Raw genomic sequence first — 15,677 nt, forward strand, 5'->3', positions numbered from 1 at the left:
ATTATTTCCACTTTAACTTCTGGTGCTAGTTAGTGCTTTACTAAAATGTTTCTATATCTATAGATATATATATCTATATCTATAGAATATATGTTGTCCCTTAGCAAAAGACAGTTCAACTAGGTATTTTTTAGCGATGTGATCCTGAAAAAAACCTGAATATCTGCATTATTTCACAACCTTTTTGAAATAAAGATATTTTTAGGTTAGAAGCTTCATGCAAAAAAAATACAAAAAGGGAACTGTCAAAAGACTTATCTTGACAGTTCTTTTCATGCAAAAAATCAGAATTTATGCTTTTCATATCACTTGAAGATATAATATTGGGTTTTGCACAGGTAAGATTCTCTGACTAGCACTAATGTTCATGCAGATTGCTTTTAGTAAGTAAGCTTCCCACACCACTAATGACTTTTCAGTTCCATTAGTCTGTTATGTATTATTGATTTCAAGCATTACTGATTAATGCTGTCAGTAGATTTATTTCTGTTCCTAGAGAGTAAAGATTGGCACCTCTGTTAGATAAATGGTGTGTTACTGCTTGCTTTAGTCAGTTCTTTGCTGTGTCCTCTTCCTTTGCTCCTGTCTGTTCCCTGTGCCACAGTGCTGTTCTTTCCTTTACTGTGTTTTTTCTAATACTTGGTTAAATGTTCTGTGCTTTCCATTCACCTTCTATGCAAGGAATTTGCAGTGAACTTTGGAAAGTATAAGCTGGTGCAGAAATGGAAAACTCATGCATGTGCAGCTGTGTTTTTCCAAAGTGAACAGGGTGGTGTGTCATGGTCAGTGCTCCTTCCAGGGCCTGTCTCTGCCGCTCTGTCCTGGCTGCTCCTGCTCCCCAGGGATCACAGGCTGCTCTTGGCACTGGGGGGGCTCTTCAGTCATTGAAGCAGCTCCTCATCCCACCACTTCCAGGTTCCAGATTATTTGTAGTGCACAGGTATGTGGGATTACTCAATACTGGGTTTCTCATGTTTCGTGCAAAGCACTACAGTGCACTTTGGGTTTGTGACCAAGCCCCATAAAACCAGATCCAGCTCTTCAGTCTCTTGAATTCAAAGATTACAAACGTCAGCTCCTTTTATCTTTTTAACTAGTGACTTATTACATTGTATGTGTTCTTCAAGCTACCATCTATTCTGCACTTTTGAATTACTTTAGATGTTGAATACCTAAACTTTAGTCATCAGCACCTCTGTTCAGTACAGGTTATATATCTTTGGTTGTTTTCTGCAAGCTATTCTATAGCTGTCTGATAGCTTATGTCCCTGTAGACCACAGACATTTTGCTCTCTGATATAGTATATAGCTCATCACCTGCACTTCTAAGTCTCTCACTATTTCCATTGCACATATATAATAATTAGACTTCATATTAGCCTGTCAGCACTGATAATCTACACCATATTTCAAAGTCAGGTTTTTTGAAGTACTTAAATGGTATTTTTGGGAAATCTTACTTAATACCAGGCTATCAGCTGTCTGTAAGATTAAGTCACTCAAGTTAATTCTTTGAGAATGTGCCACCTCCATCAGCTGTGGAACAGAAATACAAAGACCACGTGCCTATGTAAATTAAGACTTGGGACTTTAATATCAAAGTTAGTGTAAGTGGTTGTAAAAAAGAGTTATAGAATAGAAGTTTTAAATGTACCTGGTTTCATGTGTCTGGGTGGGGGTTTTCTGTTAGACCTGTCACCTAATAGCCTTTATTTTTCTGCAAGGAGACAGAGTGAAGCACTTTGTATGAAATGGAGCAGAAAGTTCCACAGGTGTGGAAAGGTGGCTCAAAACCTTTCCTGTGAAGGGAAAAGACTGAAATTAGTTTAAATAAAGGAGTTGTTTCCATCTTTTGGTAAACAAATCAGTCAGTGTAAAGTTGTATCCTGAATTTAAACAGTATCAGTCTTCTGCCTTATACACATCTAATTATAAAAGAACAAATTGCCAATCATACCTCAGAGTTTATTTAGGTAATTATCCTGCATAAAAGACCATTGGCATCTTTGACTTCTATGTAAGTACTTTCAGAACAGTGCATCAAGTGAGCTCACAATGAATTATATAGGTGAAGTTCCAGAACCAGTTCTCCAAAATGCACAGGCACAGATGATCATTAAAGGACTAAAATACTTTTCCTGTGAGTGAATGTTTCTCACAGAATGATCTCTAATACAACCTCTCAATATTGGTCTTTAAGCAAAACTTGCCAAGCATCTTTCTGCTTGGGAATATATATATATATATATTTCATAACTCTACTGGCTACCAAATATTAAGAACCTGCCCCACTGGAATGGTTGGAGAATGAAAAATACTCTTTAAAGTCTCCTCTTCATTATTTTTCTATGCTTAGTGAATTGTGAAGAGCCTTTTACTGCAGTAATGTCTAATAAACAAAGGTAAGAAATTCAGAAGCACCATAAAATATAAGAAAAGCCTGAGAAATAGCAGTGATTAGAAACTATGCTCAGCACAGAGACTGTTAATGTTGCATTACTGTGTTACATTTCTAGTTCTACTCAGCCTCTCAGTTCTTCAGCCTAATTCTTATACAAAAACCATGTTCCTAAATCTTCAACTGGTCATTTTTGGGTGCTTCAGTTGCAGGCACTTCTGTGAAATGTGAATCTCAGAGTGCTGATTATCAAACCTTGAAAAACAGAGCTTTTTTAATAAGACCATTTTGGATATTTAAAAAAAAAATATTTTGCATTAAAATAGGTGAAGCAAGAATTCATTTTGAGTGGAAAAACTTTTCTTCCAATCATTAGGAGAAAGGAAGGAAAGGGAGCTTGTCTCAGCTGGTTCATTCTGGCAACTTTTTTAAAAGGCACTTGCATATCATGAAGGGAGCTGCTAAGCTGAGCTGAAAACTGGGTTTTTGTAGTATGACTGTGTTTTAAATTATACAAAGCTTTCCAAGAGAGGCTGTGTTAGCTTTCAGGTTTCTGTGCTTGTGCTCAAGCTAAAGAGCAATTTGGCTTGGACCAAAATAATTTCATGGTTCAGACTGCAGCCTTTCTTTTCCTGGACTTTTAGGATAACAACTTGAAACTACGTTCTTACTTACATCCTGAATCCTTTTTCAAACCCACAAAAGCCCCATCAATGTTTGATTTAGATCACTGAAATATGGTTTGAGAAGCACAGAATTGCTGAGCTGCATACTGTGTGAGGCTGAAAGAGTATTTTAGAGAAATCTCACCATATTCCTGCACTCTTTCCTGGCACGCTGCTTTTAGTCACTCAATGTGGAATTAGAAAAACCTTTGGACTGACTCAGAATGGCCATTGTCACATTCTACTGTTCTTAGAAATACTTACTAAATACCACCATCTTTCTCTAATGCAATAGATTATTTAAAATAATAAATGAATTTTAAAAATCCCTCATGAGATCTCTTGGTCTAAACCTCCAAAATGTCAGAAGATTCCAAATTTAAGATCTTAAATAAATGTCCAGATGGTAAATAGGTATTTAGGTGCAAGGTAGTAAGCCTCTGTATTTGAGAAAATGTGCTAATTTATTAAGAATTGACTTAGCAAGAAGACTTTAGTAGTGAGAACTCAATAAGAATCTGAGACTCAGTGTCTGTCAGGTGCACTTATAAGTGCACTAATAGGACCTAATTTCCCTGACCAGCCTCATCTGACACCCCTCTCAACCCCCTCTACCCATGGGGCTGGGGCTGCATTTAAGCTTAGGCCTGAGCCTGTCCCAGCTATGCCTTGCCCAGCCATGGGTCTCACTGATCTGGCCCTGGTACCTTCACTGGTTCCAAAATGCTGCCCTTTGCTCCCAGGTTTGCCTCAGGCCTGCTTTGCTGGCATGGGCTTGCCTGACAGCCCAGACTCTCAGCTGGTCCTGGCTCACCTTGTTCATGTGCTGTGGGACAGTTTCCCGGCTGTTGAGGCTTCTGCCCTCCTGGTGAATTATTGTCTTCCTGGCCCCTACAGAGTAGCTGGCCTTTGTTGTTCCCTGATGTGTCCAACACTCCTGTTCTTAAGTTCTTTCTTTTCTTTATTCTTAATTTGCTTACTTCAGTGTCCAAACATCTGTTTAACCTTTTTGAAACATCCCCGTGAGAAAAGAAATGCTACTCTTTCTGCTCTACATGTATTGAACTGGAGTTGCAGCAGAGCCAAGTCACTTGTTAAACTGACAAGAAGTTCCTCTGGAGAATGAGATCTTGTAATGATGGAATCTGCAGAGTGAATGGGAAAAATACCTCCATTGTTTTCCCACTGTAAAGAAGGTCTAGAAGGCTTGTCCAGAAAGTAGAGCCTGTCAGGTAACAAGTGTTGCCAGGAAGGTGTTGCTTTGGTGTTTGAACAGCACTTGGAAACTCCTCTGACAGAATCTTCCTTGGGTGATTTATACTGGCTTTGCAGTTGCTTTGTAATGGGGAGCCCTGATCCTCCAACAGTAAGAGCTGAGCCAGTACAGCCATGCTGACACACATCTGAGGAGATCCATTATAAAAGTACACAACTGCTTAATAAGGGGGATTAGACCTGGAAGTTTATTGTATGTTCTGTGGAATACCTATTTTGGTCAACTGTTGTAAATTGGAGTCCTAACAGGTATACTGTTCCTTAAATGTGAAATGTTTATGCTCAGGAAATAGGTTTGAGTTTCTTTGGTATCTAACTTGAGACTGCTGACATGAGATTTTTTTTTTTTTTTTTTAATGGAGTAACCACCCATGATCACTGTTGACTTGCAGTCTCCAAGACACCAGAGCACCCTGAGATCACTGCACTTGTCTGCTGATGGTATCTCATTCTCATTGCTGTCCAAGGATGTTTCTCTGTGAACTGCAAAATAAACAGCCCTGTTCTCTCACATCAAGAGAAATCCGAGAAAGGTACTGTGCCACAAGTCAATGAATTTGAAAACAGAGAGATTTAGTAGACTTTTAAGCGTGTCCATGATCAGGAATATAATAGTAATAGATTGTACTGATTGCATGGTTAGGATTTTTTGAACTTATCTTCACTTAAATTTGTAAAGTCAGAAGTGACTGTATTTCTCTTTACTTCTTCTCCCTAACAATTAGTTACTATAAAAAAATAGAAAAAAAGTAGCATTTTCACCTCTTGTATCAAAGGCAGCAGCAATGCATTTGTTTATTAAAAAAGTATTTGTGTGGTAAGGCAAAGGCTTAACTTTTTGGCTGGATAGATTTTTTTTTTATGGGGAGAACAAGAGAGGATGAGAATAATTAATAAATTATATTTTGTAACTGAAACCACAAAAAGGGGAAAAAAAACACTCAGAAAATGATTTTGTAATCAGGGAAAAGTGCCTCTAAATGACTGGGTTTTGCTGAGGTGTTCTGCAGTCTGAAGTCCCATTACTGGTACTCTGCTTAGAAAAGAGTACATTGATTTTTCTCACTAGGAAAAGGAGTAACTGGATCATTCACTTGGAAGTGAGATAAGGCCTGTCTAAATCTGATGTTTCTCATCATGAAATCCACTTTTATATTACACAGGGAGGGGTCAGTCACTCCCTACTGGTGGCATTCTTAACTTTCAGTGTGTATAAGAAGGAAACTGGTGTGCAAAATAGCTCAAGTGTCCTGGGGAATCAGGCCCAGAAATGAAGTCCATATTCAAGGATGCATGTTGTTAATGTGTTTTGGTGTTTCAAGCACATTTTTAGCCATCTCAGAGGAGCAAAAGAGTGCAATTCCCAGCTTCTCCAATCACATATATTAATTTCAGGATGTTCTTTCAGTGAAAAATTCTTACAGTAAGTAGAGATGACATGTTTGGCTATGTTTATCTGCTATGCAGCAAAATTACCACCCAATTATGCTTTTATGATTTGCAACATCATCTGCAAGTCATGAACAGGAATGTGAGTTCTGTAGGGAGTAGGCAGAATTATAAAACTAGACTAAAGTGAGAAATATTAGTCTGACTTTCTGAGGACCAGTGCCAGTGTTTATCACTTTATATAGGTTTGCTTTTGAGATGTTTGTTTATTCAGAAGGTTTACTCTCTTGCTTTTTAAACTGAGAACAATCTTCAGATGTCCCCATTTTTATTAAAACAAAACACTTGCTTTTTATTGTAGTCATACTGAAATACTTGCCAATTCATCACCAAAAATGTAAGCACAGTGCATTTTTTTAAGCGAATTCATGGCACTACCCGAGAAGGGAAGCCCACCACGTTTGCATTACTGTCATACTTAGAAACTTTAGGCAAGTCAAAGCATTATACCAGCATAGAACAAAAAGTCTCTGCTCCAAAGAGCTTGCTACCAAAGTACAGGGAGACAAGAAATGCAAGGTGTACAGGCAGGAAGGGGGCAGGTAAAATCAGACAGTGTAGGTCAGTGCTGCCAATAGGGCCAGCAGGCTCTGTGTGCCTCCAGCCTGTTGTCACTGTCCCCTGTTGCCACTGCCACCAGCATGGGGAACTGCATGGAGACAAGCAAATTGTGCATGTTGGACACTGTGTTCAGTGAGTGATGGAAATGAGCACCACTGGCTGACAGGATGACAGAGCCGGCAAGCCAGAGCTGTCTGAAAGATGATAGGTAAACTGGAGACAGAGAATCCATCCAGGCTTTTGGAAGGGAAAACCAGCAATATATATCTGATTTAAGAGAAAAGAATGGTGGGGGGTTATCAAAGAATGGGATGCAGGACAATAACAGTAAAAAATGGACTGGGAGGGGATAGGATCAAGATGAGCTGGGCTTAGACTAAGCTGGACATAGCCATGCTGGCACACATGGATCCTTGGCTGCAATCTTGTGATAATTGCCCTGTGCGTTCCACTAATTAAGGTCAGAGAAATCAATGTCATGGCAACTGAAACAGAAGTCAGTGAGGATCCAGAGGAGGCATTTAGCAGAGAAGGTATTAATAAAGGCCACACTGCAGAGTTAAACAAGAATCTGTTCATTTAGAGACCTCATGTGAACACTTGGGAAATCAAAGTCCAAGGTGGTAACAGGCTGGATGATAACCCCAGCAGAAGAGTTTGTAAAGAAATGGGCATATGGCTTTGCACTTCTGTACATGGAGAAGCAGTGATTATACTGCACTGGATTCTGTTCCAGCTTAGGCATTAGGGCTGTTTGAGTTTGGTCTTTGTGTGAAGAATTTCAAGTTGCAGCAGGGACAAACTCCTCATAACATCTCTGTTCTCAGTGGTCATTGTAGAATTCTGACCAAACTTCGAATACTCTTGTAGTCTGTACCAAATCCTGCTTCTGCTTCAACAGCTGGACCTTTGCCTCGGGTAGGAAACTGTTCACTGAAATCTCTTACAGGCTCAGCTAAAATATCCTTTAGCATTTTTACTTTTCACTCATTCACTCATGTTTTCAGAAAAAAATCAATTACAATATTTAGAAAATTCAGTGTTAGCAAGTGGTCTGTTTGGTCCTCCTCATCCTACCCAAATTCCTGAAAGCACTGGGTACAGTGTAGTCTAGAACAGCAAAACAGGGCACCTGCAATAGCTGTGAGTTCCTGAGACTGAAGCTGCAGTCAGTCATAAAGCTGCCTGCTTATTAGTGCAGTAACAGAATTTTCTCCCACCAGTGGCTTGACAATCATAGCTTGTTGGTTTGGGTATTTTTTTTCCTACAGAACCACTGATGGTATTTCCAGAAACAATAGGATTCCTTTCACAAGGATGTTGTAGACAAGACATTATGTGCCAAAAAAAAATAATTGTATAACCATCAGGGCAGTATGTGTATTTTCTCTGGATCATTTGCAGACCATAGTGCTATAATCTAAGGAGAAATATGATAATTCTTTTATATCAAATGAACCTCACTTTGTTTACCTTCTAGTTATCATGAACTATTATTTCTCAAATGTCAGGGTTTTCATTTTGATTGCTGTGTGTGGGTACAAATTGCTTCATATTGCTTAGTCTTTTCACATTTTTCATTTGCTTAGTCTTTTCATCAGGCTGTTTCCATTATCTTCCTCTGTCTTACCTATCAAGACACTTCTGCAGCCCCTTCCCTGAGAGGCTGTAGTCACTGAGTTCTTTCTGTTTCAGAAGTACCTACACCATAAGCAGATAAAAGAACAAACAATCAAAGCCCAAATGGTACCAACAGTTCTTCCTGTAAGAAGAACTATTCATGCTGACCCAAACCTGGCACTGCTGTCTCTGGTTACCTCTAATGGCAGTCAGTACTTGACTGGGGGGAAAATGCTGAATACAATTTCTCTGCAATTTTATTTCTCACCTCTTCACCAATAATCCTCCTCTTACTGGAGTCCTGTCACAGCTGGGAAACACAATTCTGCTGTTTCTCTGCGTAAGCAAATCTTTCACAATGCCTGCTTCCAGCAAAAATGACCACCATGTGCTGACCCCACAGACAACTGCCCACTGCAGTCATCCGTGACAGAGACCTGATATATTAAGGGGAGGAGAGTAACAAGGGAAGTTTTCTTTCAGGTTTGTATCTAATTATTGCCTGAATGATGGGGAGAGTGGTTTTTCTGCAGTGGTACAGCAGCTTTTCAGTCATTTTTAAAATACAATTTTTCTCTGCCGAAAGTAGGTACTAAACTGCACCAGCACAATCAGTTTTAGTTCACATACGTGAGAAGGAGAGAGCTCTTATTTGGGAACTGAAAGTAGGGAAGCTTCTAGCTGAAATGATTTGAAAAGAGTTTGGCTAACCAGAGTTCCCTGGAGAAGGGTAGGCTTTTTTGCACAGAGGTTAAGCCATAGGAGACAGGAAAGGATGAGTCTGAAAGCTCAGTCCACAAAGCAAGGTAAGAGGGTTTTTTTGGAGGGACTGCAAATCCAGCTTGGCTTGGTGTGGGGAGCTCTTTGTACAACTACTTTGCATTCAGACTTGGTGGGGAAGGACAAGAGGGACAGAGGTGGGTTAACCTTTTTGAGCTACCTGGCCTTGAAGTCATAAGCCACTAGAGAAAGCCGGAAATGGAACTGGGGAAACTAAGGCAGAGCATCTGCTGGATTGTGCCTTGCCATAGACTGGCAGCCTAATGCCATTTACAGGGATGCATTCATAGTGTCGGAGAGATCACTGATATAATCTCTTCATCTCAGTGGAAAAGATTTTTTTTTTTTATATATAAGTCTTAGAAAAAAAAAATTGTGTTTGATTGGACTTTTCTAAACCATCCTTTCTGGTCTGGCCCTTCTGTACTTGGTCCAGCCCTGAGATTCTCCCTCTCCTGCTGTGGGGCTAAACAGCCCAGTGTTAGTGTTTGCTGGCTGCACCCTGCAGTTTTTGCTTTTGCTGTTCATCATAGATCTTGGCTACCCTACAAACTTAGAACTGCCCATGAGGTGAATTATTCACTTCTACAGCAGAGCAGAAACCACGTTGATTTGATTTACTGTTTTCTATTTTGTCTATTGATTTTTGAGTAGTCTTAAGTGTATGCTCCCATGAAAGGCCACACAGAACTTTGTACTCAGTCTAACAATTTTATTTACAGAGTCTCCTTGCCTCCATGTCCCCTTGCCAAGTTGCTCTAGGCATGAAGAACTAAATTTAATTTCTATGATTAATAGAGCCCAAAGAAGATATATATTACACAACTCTCTCCCTGCTTTGTTATTTGGGGTGCCAAAATTGCAGTACACTGTCTGAGAACAGCTAAGAAGTGGGAGAGCTCCCACCTGACACATCTTAGCTGTTAAAAGGCAAAAAGAACACAGATGGTCGAAACCAAATTTTTGTATAAAATGAGCAACCAGATTTCTCCTGCATATCTAAGCAGATAACTTTGTTGCAGGTACCATTACAAAAGTATGTCCCTAAAAATGCTTCTGAGAGAAATGTGTTTTCAGGTGTTGCAGCCACAGACGAGCAGTACCACAGCAGACAGCCAGGGCTCACCCTCTACAGCAGGGGCTGTGTAAGGGACTCAGACTGTGGAGTGTGATATTGCCTTTTGAAAGGCAAATACTGCAAATAGTCAGGCCCTCAAGTGAAAAATCAATAGTTCCTCCCTCTACCCCATCACTTACAGGAAGACCTAGCATGGCTAGAGGGCAAGCAGAGCATATTCTGAGCATAGCGTTATCTTCCCCAAGATGTTTGCAGGAATTATCACTATCATTCTCTACCTTACAGTGGGGAAAATAAAATCACTCAACTTGAAATACCCAACAGCTTTGCTTTGTGCATTCATCACTTGTGGAAACTCAAATCCCAGGACCTGTATTTGCACTCAAAGAAGAGTGGGACTTTACTGTTCCCATTTCTCAGTAGTCTATTCCTCTTTCCTCATGCTGGCCTTGGAAACCCAGGTGATCTTTCAAAAAATGTAAGGAAGCCCAGGTGAGCCTTTGTAAAGATGTCTGAAGGTTGTTAATGCCCATGTCGCTTAACTCTGCTGGCATTTCCCAAGAGCAGTCTGTTTATCTTCTAAGCAGCAGATTACCTGTTCTTTCAGTCCACTCTGTATTCCTGCAGACAAACTAAAATCTAATTCCACACAGAGCTCCCAGCCAAAGAAGAGGACAATGAGTTCTTTTTCAGTCATTGTGAGACAAGTCCTATGCTCATTTGGACTTTAATTAAATTTTATCCAGGCATTATCTTTCCCTTTTTTCTGTTAGACAATTTTCTCAGTTTCCTGGAAGGGTCCCAGAATCTATGGTTTGCTGCTGGTTTTGCCTGTAATTTATAAAAAACCCCCATGAACAGAAGTAAATTATCAACAGCAAGAGGCTGCATTGGGTCTGACTGACATGGAGTTAATTTTCCACATTGCAGCCCTCCCAGATCTGTGCTGCACTGGTATCTATAAAGGCGTTGCTCAAACACCAGTGTTTTGGCTACAGCTGAGCAGTGCTGGGGCAGCATCAAGGCTCTCTCTCCAGCACTCCCCTCTTACCAGTAGGCTGGGGGTGGGAAAGATCTTGGGAGGGGCCATAGCCAGGACAGCTGATCCAACTGACCAAGGGCATATTCCATACCATTCTTGGGCAGGATGAGCTCGTTAGCCTTCTGACAGTCATCCTAGGAGAAGGACAACTCTCATCCCAAACCCAGGCAGATGGAACTCGCTTAGCCCTGTAAGGCCATCCATCTAAGAGAAGGACACTCTAATCAAACCTACGTCCTGAGGACCTCGCTGCCACCATCCAAACTTGCTCGGCCCTGGCAGATGAACCTTAGGATTAAAGGGTGGGTTCAGTTCCGTGCACACTGCATCTCACCTAAAAAATCCATTGTGCAGTGTTTACAGAGCCATAGTGCTGTCTACTCTCGTATACGGATCTGAATCATGGGTCATCTACCGCCACCACCTGCATCTCCTAGAACGCTTCCATCAACGCTGCCTCCATGCAATCCTAAACATCCACTGGTCAGATTATGTGACCAATACATCTGTTCTTGAACAGGCAGCAGTCACAAGTATTGAGGCCATGCTACTGAGAACGCAGCTGTGTTGGGCAGGGCACGTCTCCAGGATGAAGGACCACCACCTCCCTAAGATCCTGCTTTATGGTGAACTTGCCACCGGCTGCCGCAAGAGAGGAGCCCCAAAGAAAAGATACAAGGACTCCCTGAAGCAACAACTCAGCCTCGGCCATATTGACCACCATAACTGGTCCACTCTGGCCTCCAATTGGGAGGCCTGGAGACAGACCATCTGTAATGCTGCTGATGCTTTTGAGAAAGCATGCAGGATCACCCTTGAGGAGAAAAGACAAGGCAGACAGAATCGTGTCTTGCAGAATATACCATCTAAGGAGTCTTTCTGCTGTGCCTTTTGCAACCGGACGTGCCTATCTCGTATTGGCCTTTTTAGCCACCAACGCACTTGCAAGAAACGTGGGTAGAGCCCTTCCCAAATCTTCATTTGTGAAGCCTAGCCATGATGTGATGTTTGCTCAGCAATAAAAGCTAAGAGAAAGGAGGAGGTAGGAGGCATTTTTATTACAATGTTTGTCTTCTGGAATAACTCCTATGCTTATGGAAGTCCTGCTTCCTGGGAAGTGGCTGGGCATCACCTGCTCATGGGAAGTGGAGAATAAATTTTTTTCCTATGCTTCTGCACATAGCCTTCACTTTTGTTTTATTAAACTACCTTTATCTTGAGCCACAATTTTTTTCCATCTTATTTTTAACTTCCCCCCTAGTCCTGCTGTGGGGAGGAGGGATAGAGTAGCCTGGTGGGTGTCCAGCTGAAGTCAGGACTCTAAAACTGGGAAGGCCATTCTCACCACAGTTCGATGTGACAGAATTCTGAGATTAATTCTGGGCAGGTTTTCTTTTCTCCAGAAGTGACTGGAGGGCAATTCAGACCTTGCCATAAACCAGGTGAACTTCCACCGTGTTTCACACATAAAACTAGGTCAGAAATGTCTGAAAGCTTTAGGATGAGCCAGATGACTTTGAAAGCACCTGGGGTCACAAACTGATACATTTTCTCCATTGGGCTTCCCAGGAACACAATAGAGATAAGCTTTTGGTAGAGAATAAACAAGGGAGAAAGAAAGGCCAAATTTCCCTCCAGATCCAAGCCTAACATTCTGATAACTTTAAGTGAAATAGCCTTACCTATAAAGAAAAACAACCATCTCAATAAAATACTTGGAACTGTTCTCTCTGGTTTAATACTGCATATAAAACAAAGCAAACCTAAGAGAAAAAAGTTTTATGAATGATTTGCTCTATGTCTTTTTCTGACTTCTTGAACCCTAGAGACAGAGAATGAGATGTCTTGTACTTTACACCTTGTGCGGTTCTAGGATGACTCCTCTCCTTCCATGCAAGCTGAGGCATCACATTTAAAACTGGGCAGCCGAATTGCCTCTAGCAATTGGCTTCAATAAAGGATCAGACAACTGCCACCATATGAGAACATTTCCACTGGGCATGAATCTTAGTGTTAGGGTCCAATTTTCAAAATACTTTCCCCTAGCTTGGAAGTGCTTAGCATTCCCAAAAGCAGAGTCCCGAGGCGAAGGAAGGATACCAGAGCAGTAGCCCTCTTTGGACGAGCATCCGCTTCTCACTGGGAATACTTTCTTTCTCTCCTTTTCTGCATATTGTTTCATCATACACTCCTAGGAGCTGCTGAACTAATCAAATTAATCTACCTGGGAAGGCACGTGCAACAATGCCAAATCTAATGAAGCAAGAAGACACGTAGCTTCTGTAATGTCTAATTTACTTTTAAAAAGACCACATTTATTCCATGAGCTGATTACTCTGCCAAATATACTATGGGGTCCCCTAAAAATGCCAAAAAATTGGATGCTTCCAGGCTAACTGGAAACGAAATATTTTCAGTTCAGTGACTTCTTGTTAAGATGAGAGGAAACAAGAAGGAAGAAAAATGTCATCTGCGACTGAGGGAAAAGGAAAACTTCATGTGCCAGCTGCATGTAAACAGACTGTGTTGGCATTGTCCAAAACTAAGACACAAAGCAGAAAACTAAAAGGATCTAAGCAAAGAAAATGAGAATGTTGAGTCAAAGATCACATCTGATCCAGTGTTTATGCTTGTCTTGAAGATTGTATGCATCAAACTTTATGTCTTATCAGTTTGACAAGATCAGGATGTAAGTCTATGCAACTCCTTTGAACATCAAGTTCACAGAAATGGCAGATCTCTCATTGTCTCCTGTCTCTGCACGTCAGTCATTTCAGTGTCCTTTCTGCTCCACTCCCTTGATAAGCTTTATTTGAAGACAGTATGAGCCTTTGCCAGTCTCACCTTGTGGCTTTCTGCAATGGCACCTCCTGCCTCTTTAGAAGTAAAATGGAAAATTGTCTTCCAAAAGGGTCCTGTCCCTCAAAATGTCCAACACCGTTGTTTGCTGCCTCATCCTTACAGTGTGCTGCCTGGAAGCACTGTGTGTGCAGGAACAGAGTGATGCATTTGGAGTTCACAACAATGTCTTTTGAAATTTGTACCATTAATGTCACATCCACCATAGCCCCGATATTCTTGTGTCTGACGTCACACACAGAGAAGGGGGGAAGAGCACAGTCTAGGAAATGACTGTAGAATCTCAGACACTGACAAAGCTGGAACTTGTCAGTCCTAGAACCACCTCTGGGTGCAGTTCTGCCACAGCTGGTTTAAATCTGGCCTGGTTGTGTCTACCAGCACTACAGGACAGAGATACTCCATGGAATATATTTGCCTGTCATGACAGGTCTGCTAACAATTATTTTTAATATCTCACGGTTTGAGAGGCTGTAGCATCTAAGAAGTGTCTCCTCTGGTTAATGTTCAGTGGCCTGATGACACAAGGTTATCCCTGCCTTCCTTAAATGACTGTCAAGGAAAGGGACTCTGCAGCACTACAGGTGAGTGCCTTTCATTAGAGGCACAGCTCCTGTTCATGCAAAGAAATGCAATCCCTTTTCCTTCAATTTATGGTTAGGTGCTGCTTGTGCTAATTTAAGGAAAGGTACATGAGAAGAGGAGTGTGTGCAGAGCTGGGGGAATACAGTTCCCACCATTACTATCACAGCCTTCTCACAAAGGCTTTCCAGTAACAGTTCACACCATCTATTTTTATCCCCAGCTGCAATGAAGCTAATAGCTTGCATCAGGGTCGTTTTGACGCTGGGTGGAAGGCCTAAACTCTCTGGTATTTAGGCTGCAGTATCTGCTAGAAGAGCTTTTTCACACACTGTGCCTAATTCTCTATTGCATTTAAACTTCACTTTAGCACAGTAATAGGCCTTCAGCTGGGAATACAGCAATTCGTGTCTCTTTGCACAATGCAATGTAAAGCAAGATTGGTGTGAATAAAAACCTGCTTGTGTATGCCCTACATAACACAATTGAAAAAGAAACCAAGCACCTCTTGAAACAGGTGGATATTTGCTATTTTCTGCTAAGGTATTTGCGTGTCTTTTCTTTTTTTTTTTTTTAACTGAAGAGCAGAAAAGGATGATGTCAGTGGGTTTTATCCCTATGTTTTGTTTATTTTTAGAAATGGACCAACAAACAACCATGACCTAAATTCTACAAGACAGAAATGCACACAAGCACATTGTTTAATATCAGAATGTATTTGAGTTCTGACAATTTCAGCAGAACTGTACACATATATCTTCTTTAAAAGCAGACTACAAAAAACTAATTCACCAATACAGTGAAAGTGAACTGCAAGGTCTAGTATTTGAGGCAGTGAACTCAGCCCTTTAACTTTTTTGTTTTCATACACAGATAATGTGCAAATAGCATTAAAATTCAGACATAAATCTGTCAGAGGCAAAAAAGAGATGACAGCACTTTTAAGTGAGCATCAGTTTTATACTGTCATTATAGGAAAGCTGGAATCAGGATGGAACAAGCTTCAAACTGGGCATGTGCGGACTCTGCCCCCTCCTGTATTTAAATGGAAGCCGCTGGTGCTGCCCTTTGCTAAGCTGGGGATGGACTGAAGCAATCTGAAGCTCTAGTGAGAAGCTCTGCACTGGATCTCACACTATTCCAAAGAATCTAACAACCTGCTTTGCACACACACACACACAAAGGTAAACTGGCTGACTTAAATTCAGAGGACAGCTCTTCTTTCTTGGTTTTTGCTTAGATTTTGTTCACTTGAATAATCAGCCCATCCAGAGGGGGATCTCTTGACCCTCTGAGGAAGCCAACAGCACCAAAATTGTGGAGGCCTTCAATGCTTGGAATGACTCGGAAGCCAATGCCTACACACTC

The sequence above is a fragment of the Neopelma chrysocephalum genome, unplaced genomic scaffold (genome assembly GCF_003984885.1).
Source record: "Neopelma chrysocephalum unplaced genomic scaffold, ASM398488v2 Primary Assembly neopelma1_131, whole genome shotgun sequence".
Taxonomy (NCBI): Eukaryota; Metazoa; Chordata; class Aves; order Passeriformes; family Pipridae; genus Neopelma; species Neopelma chrysocephalum.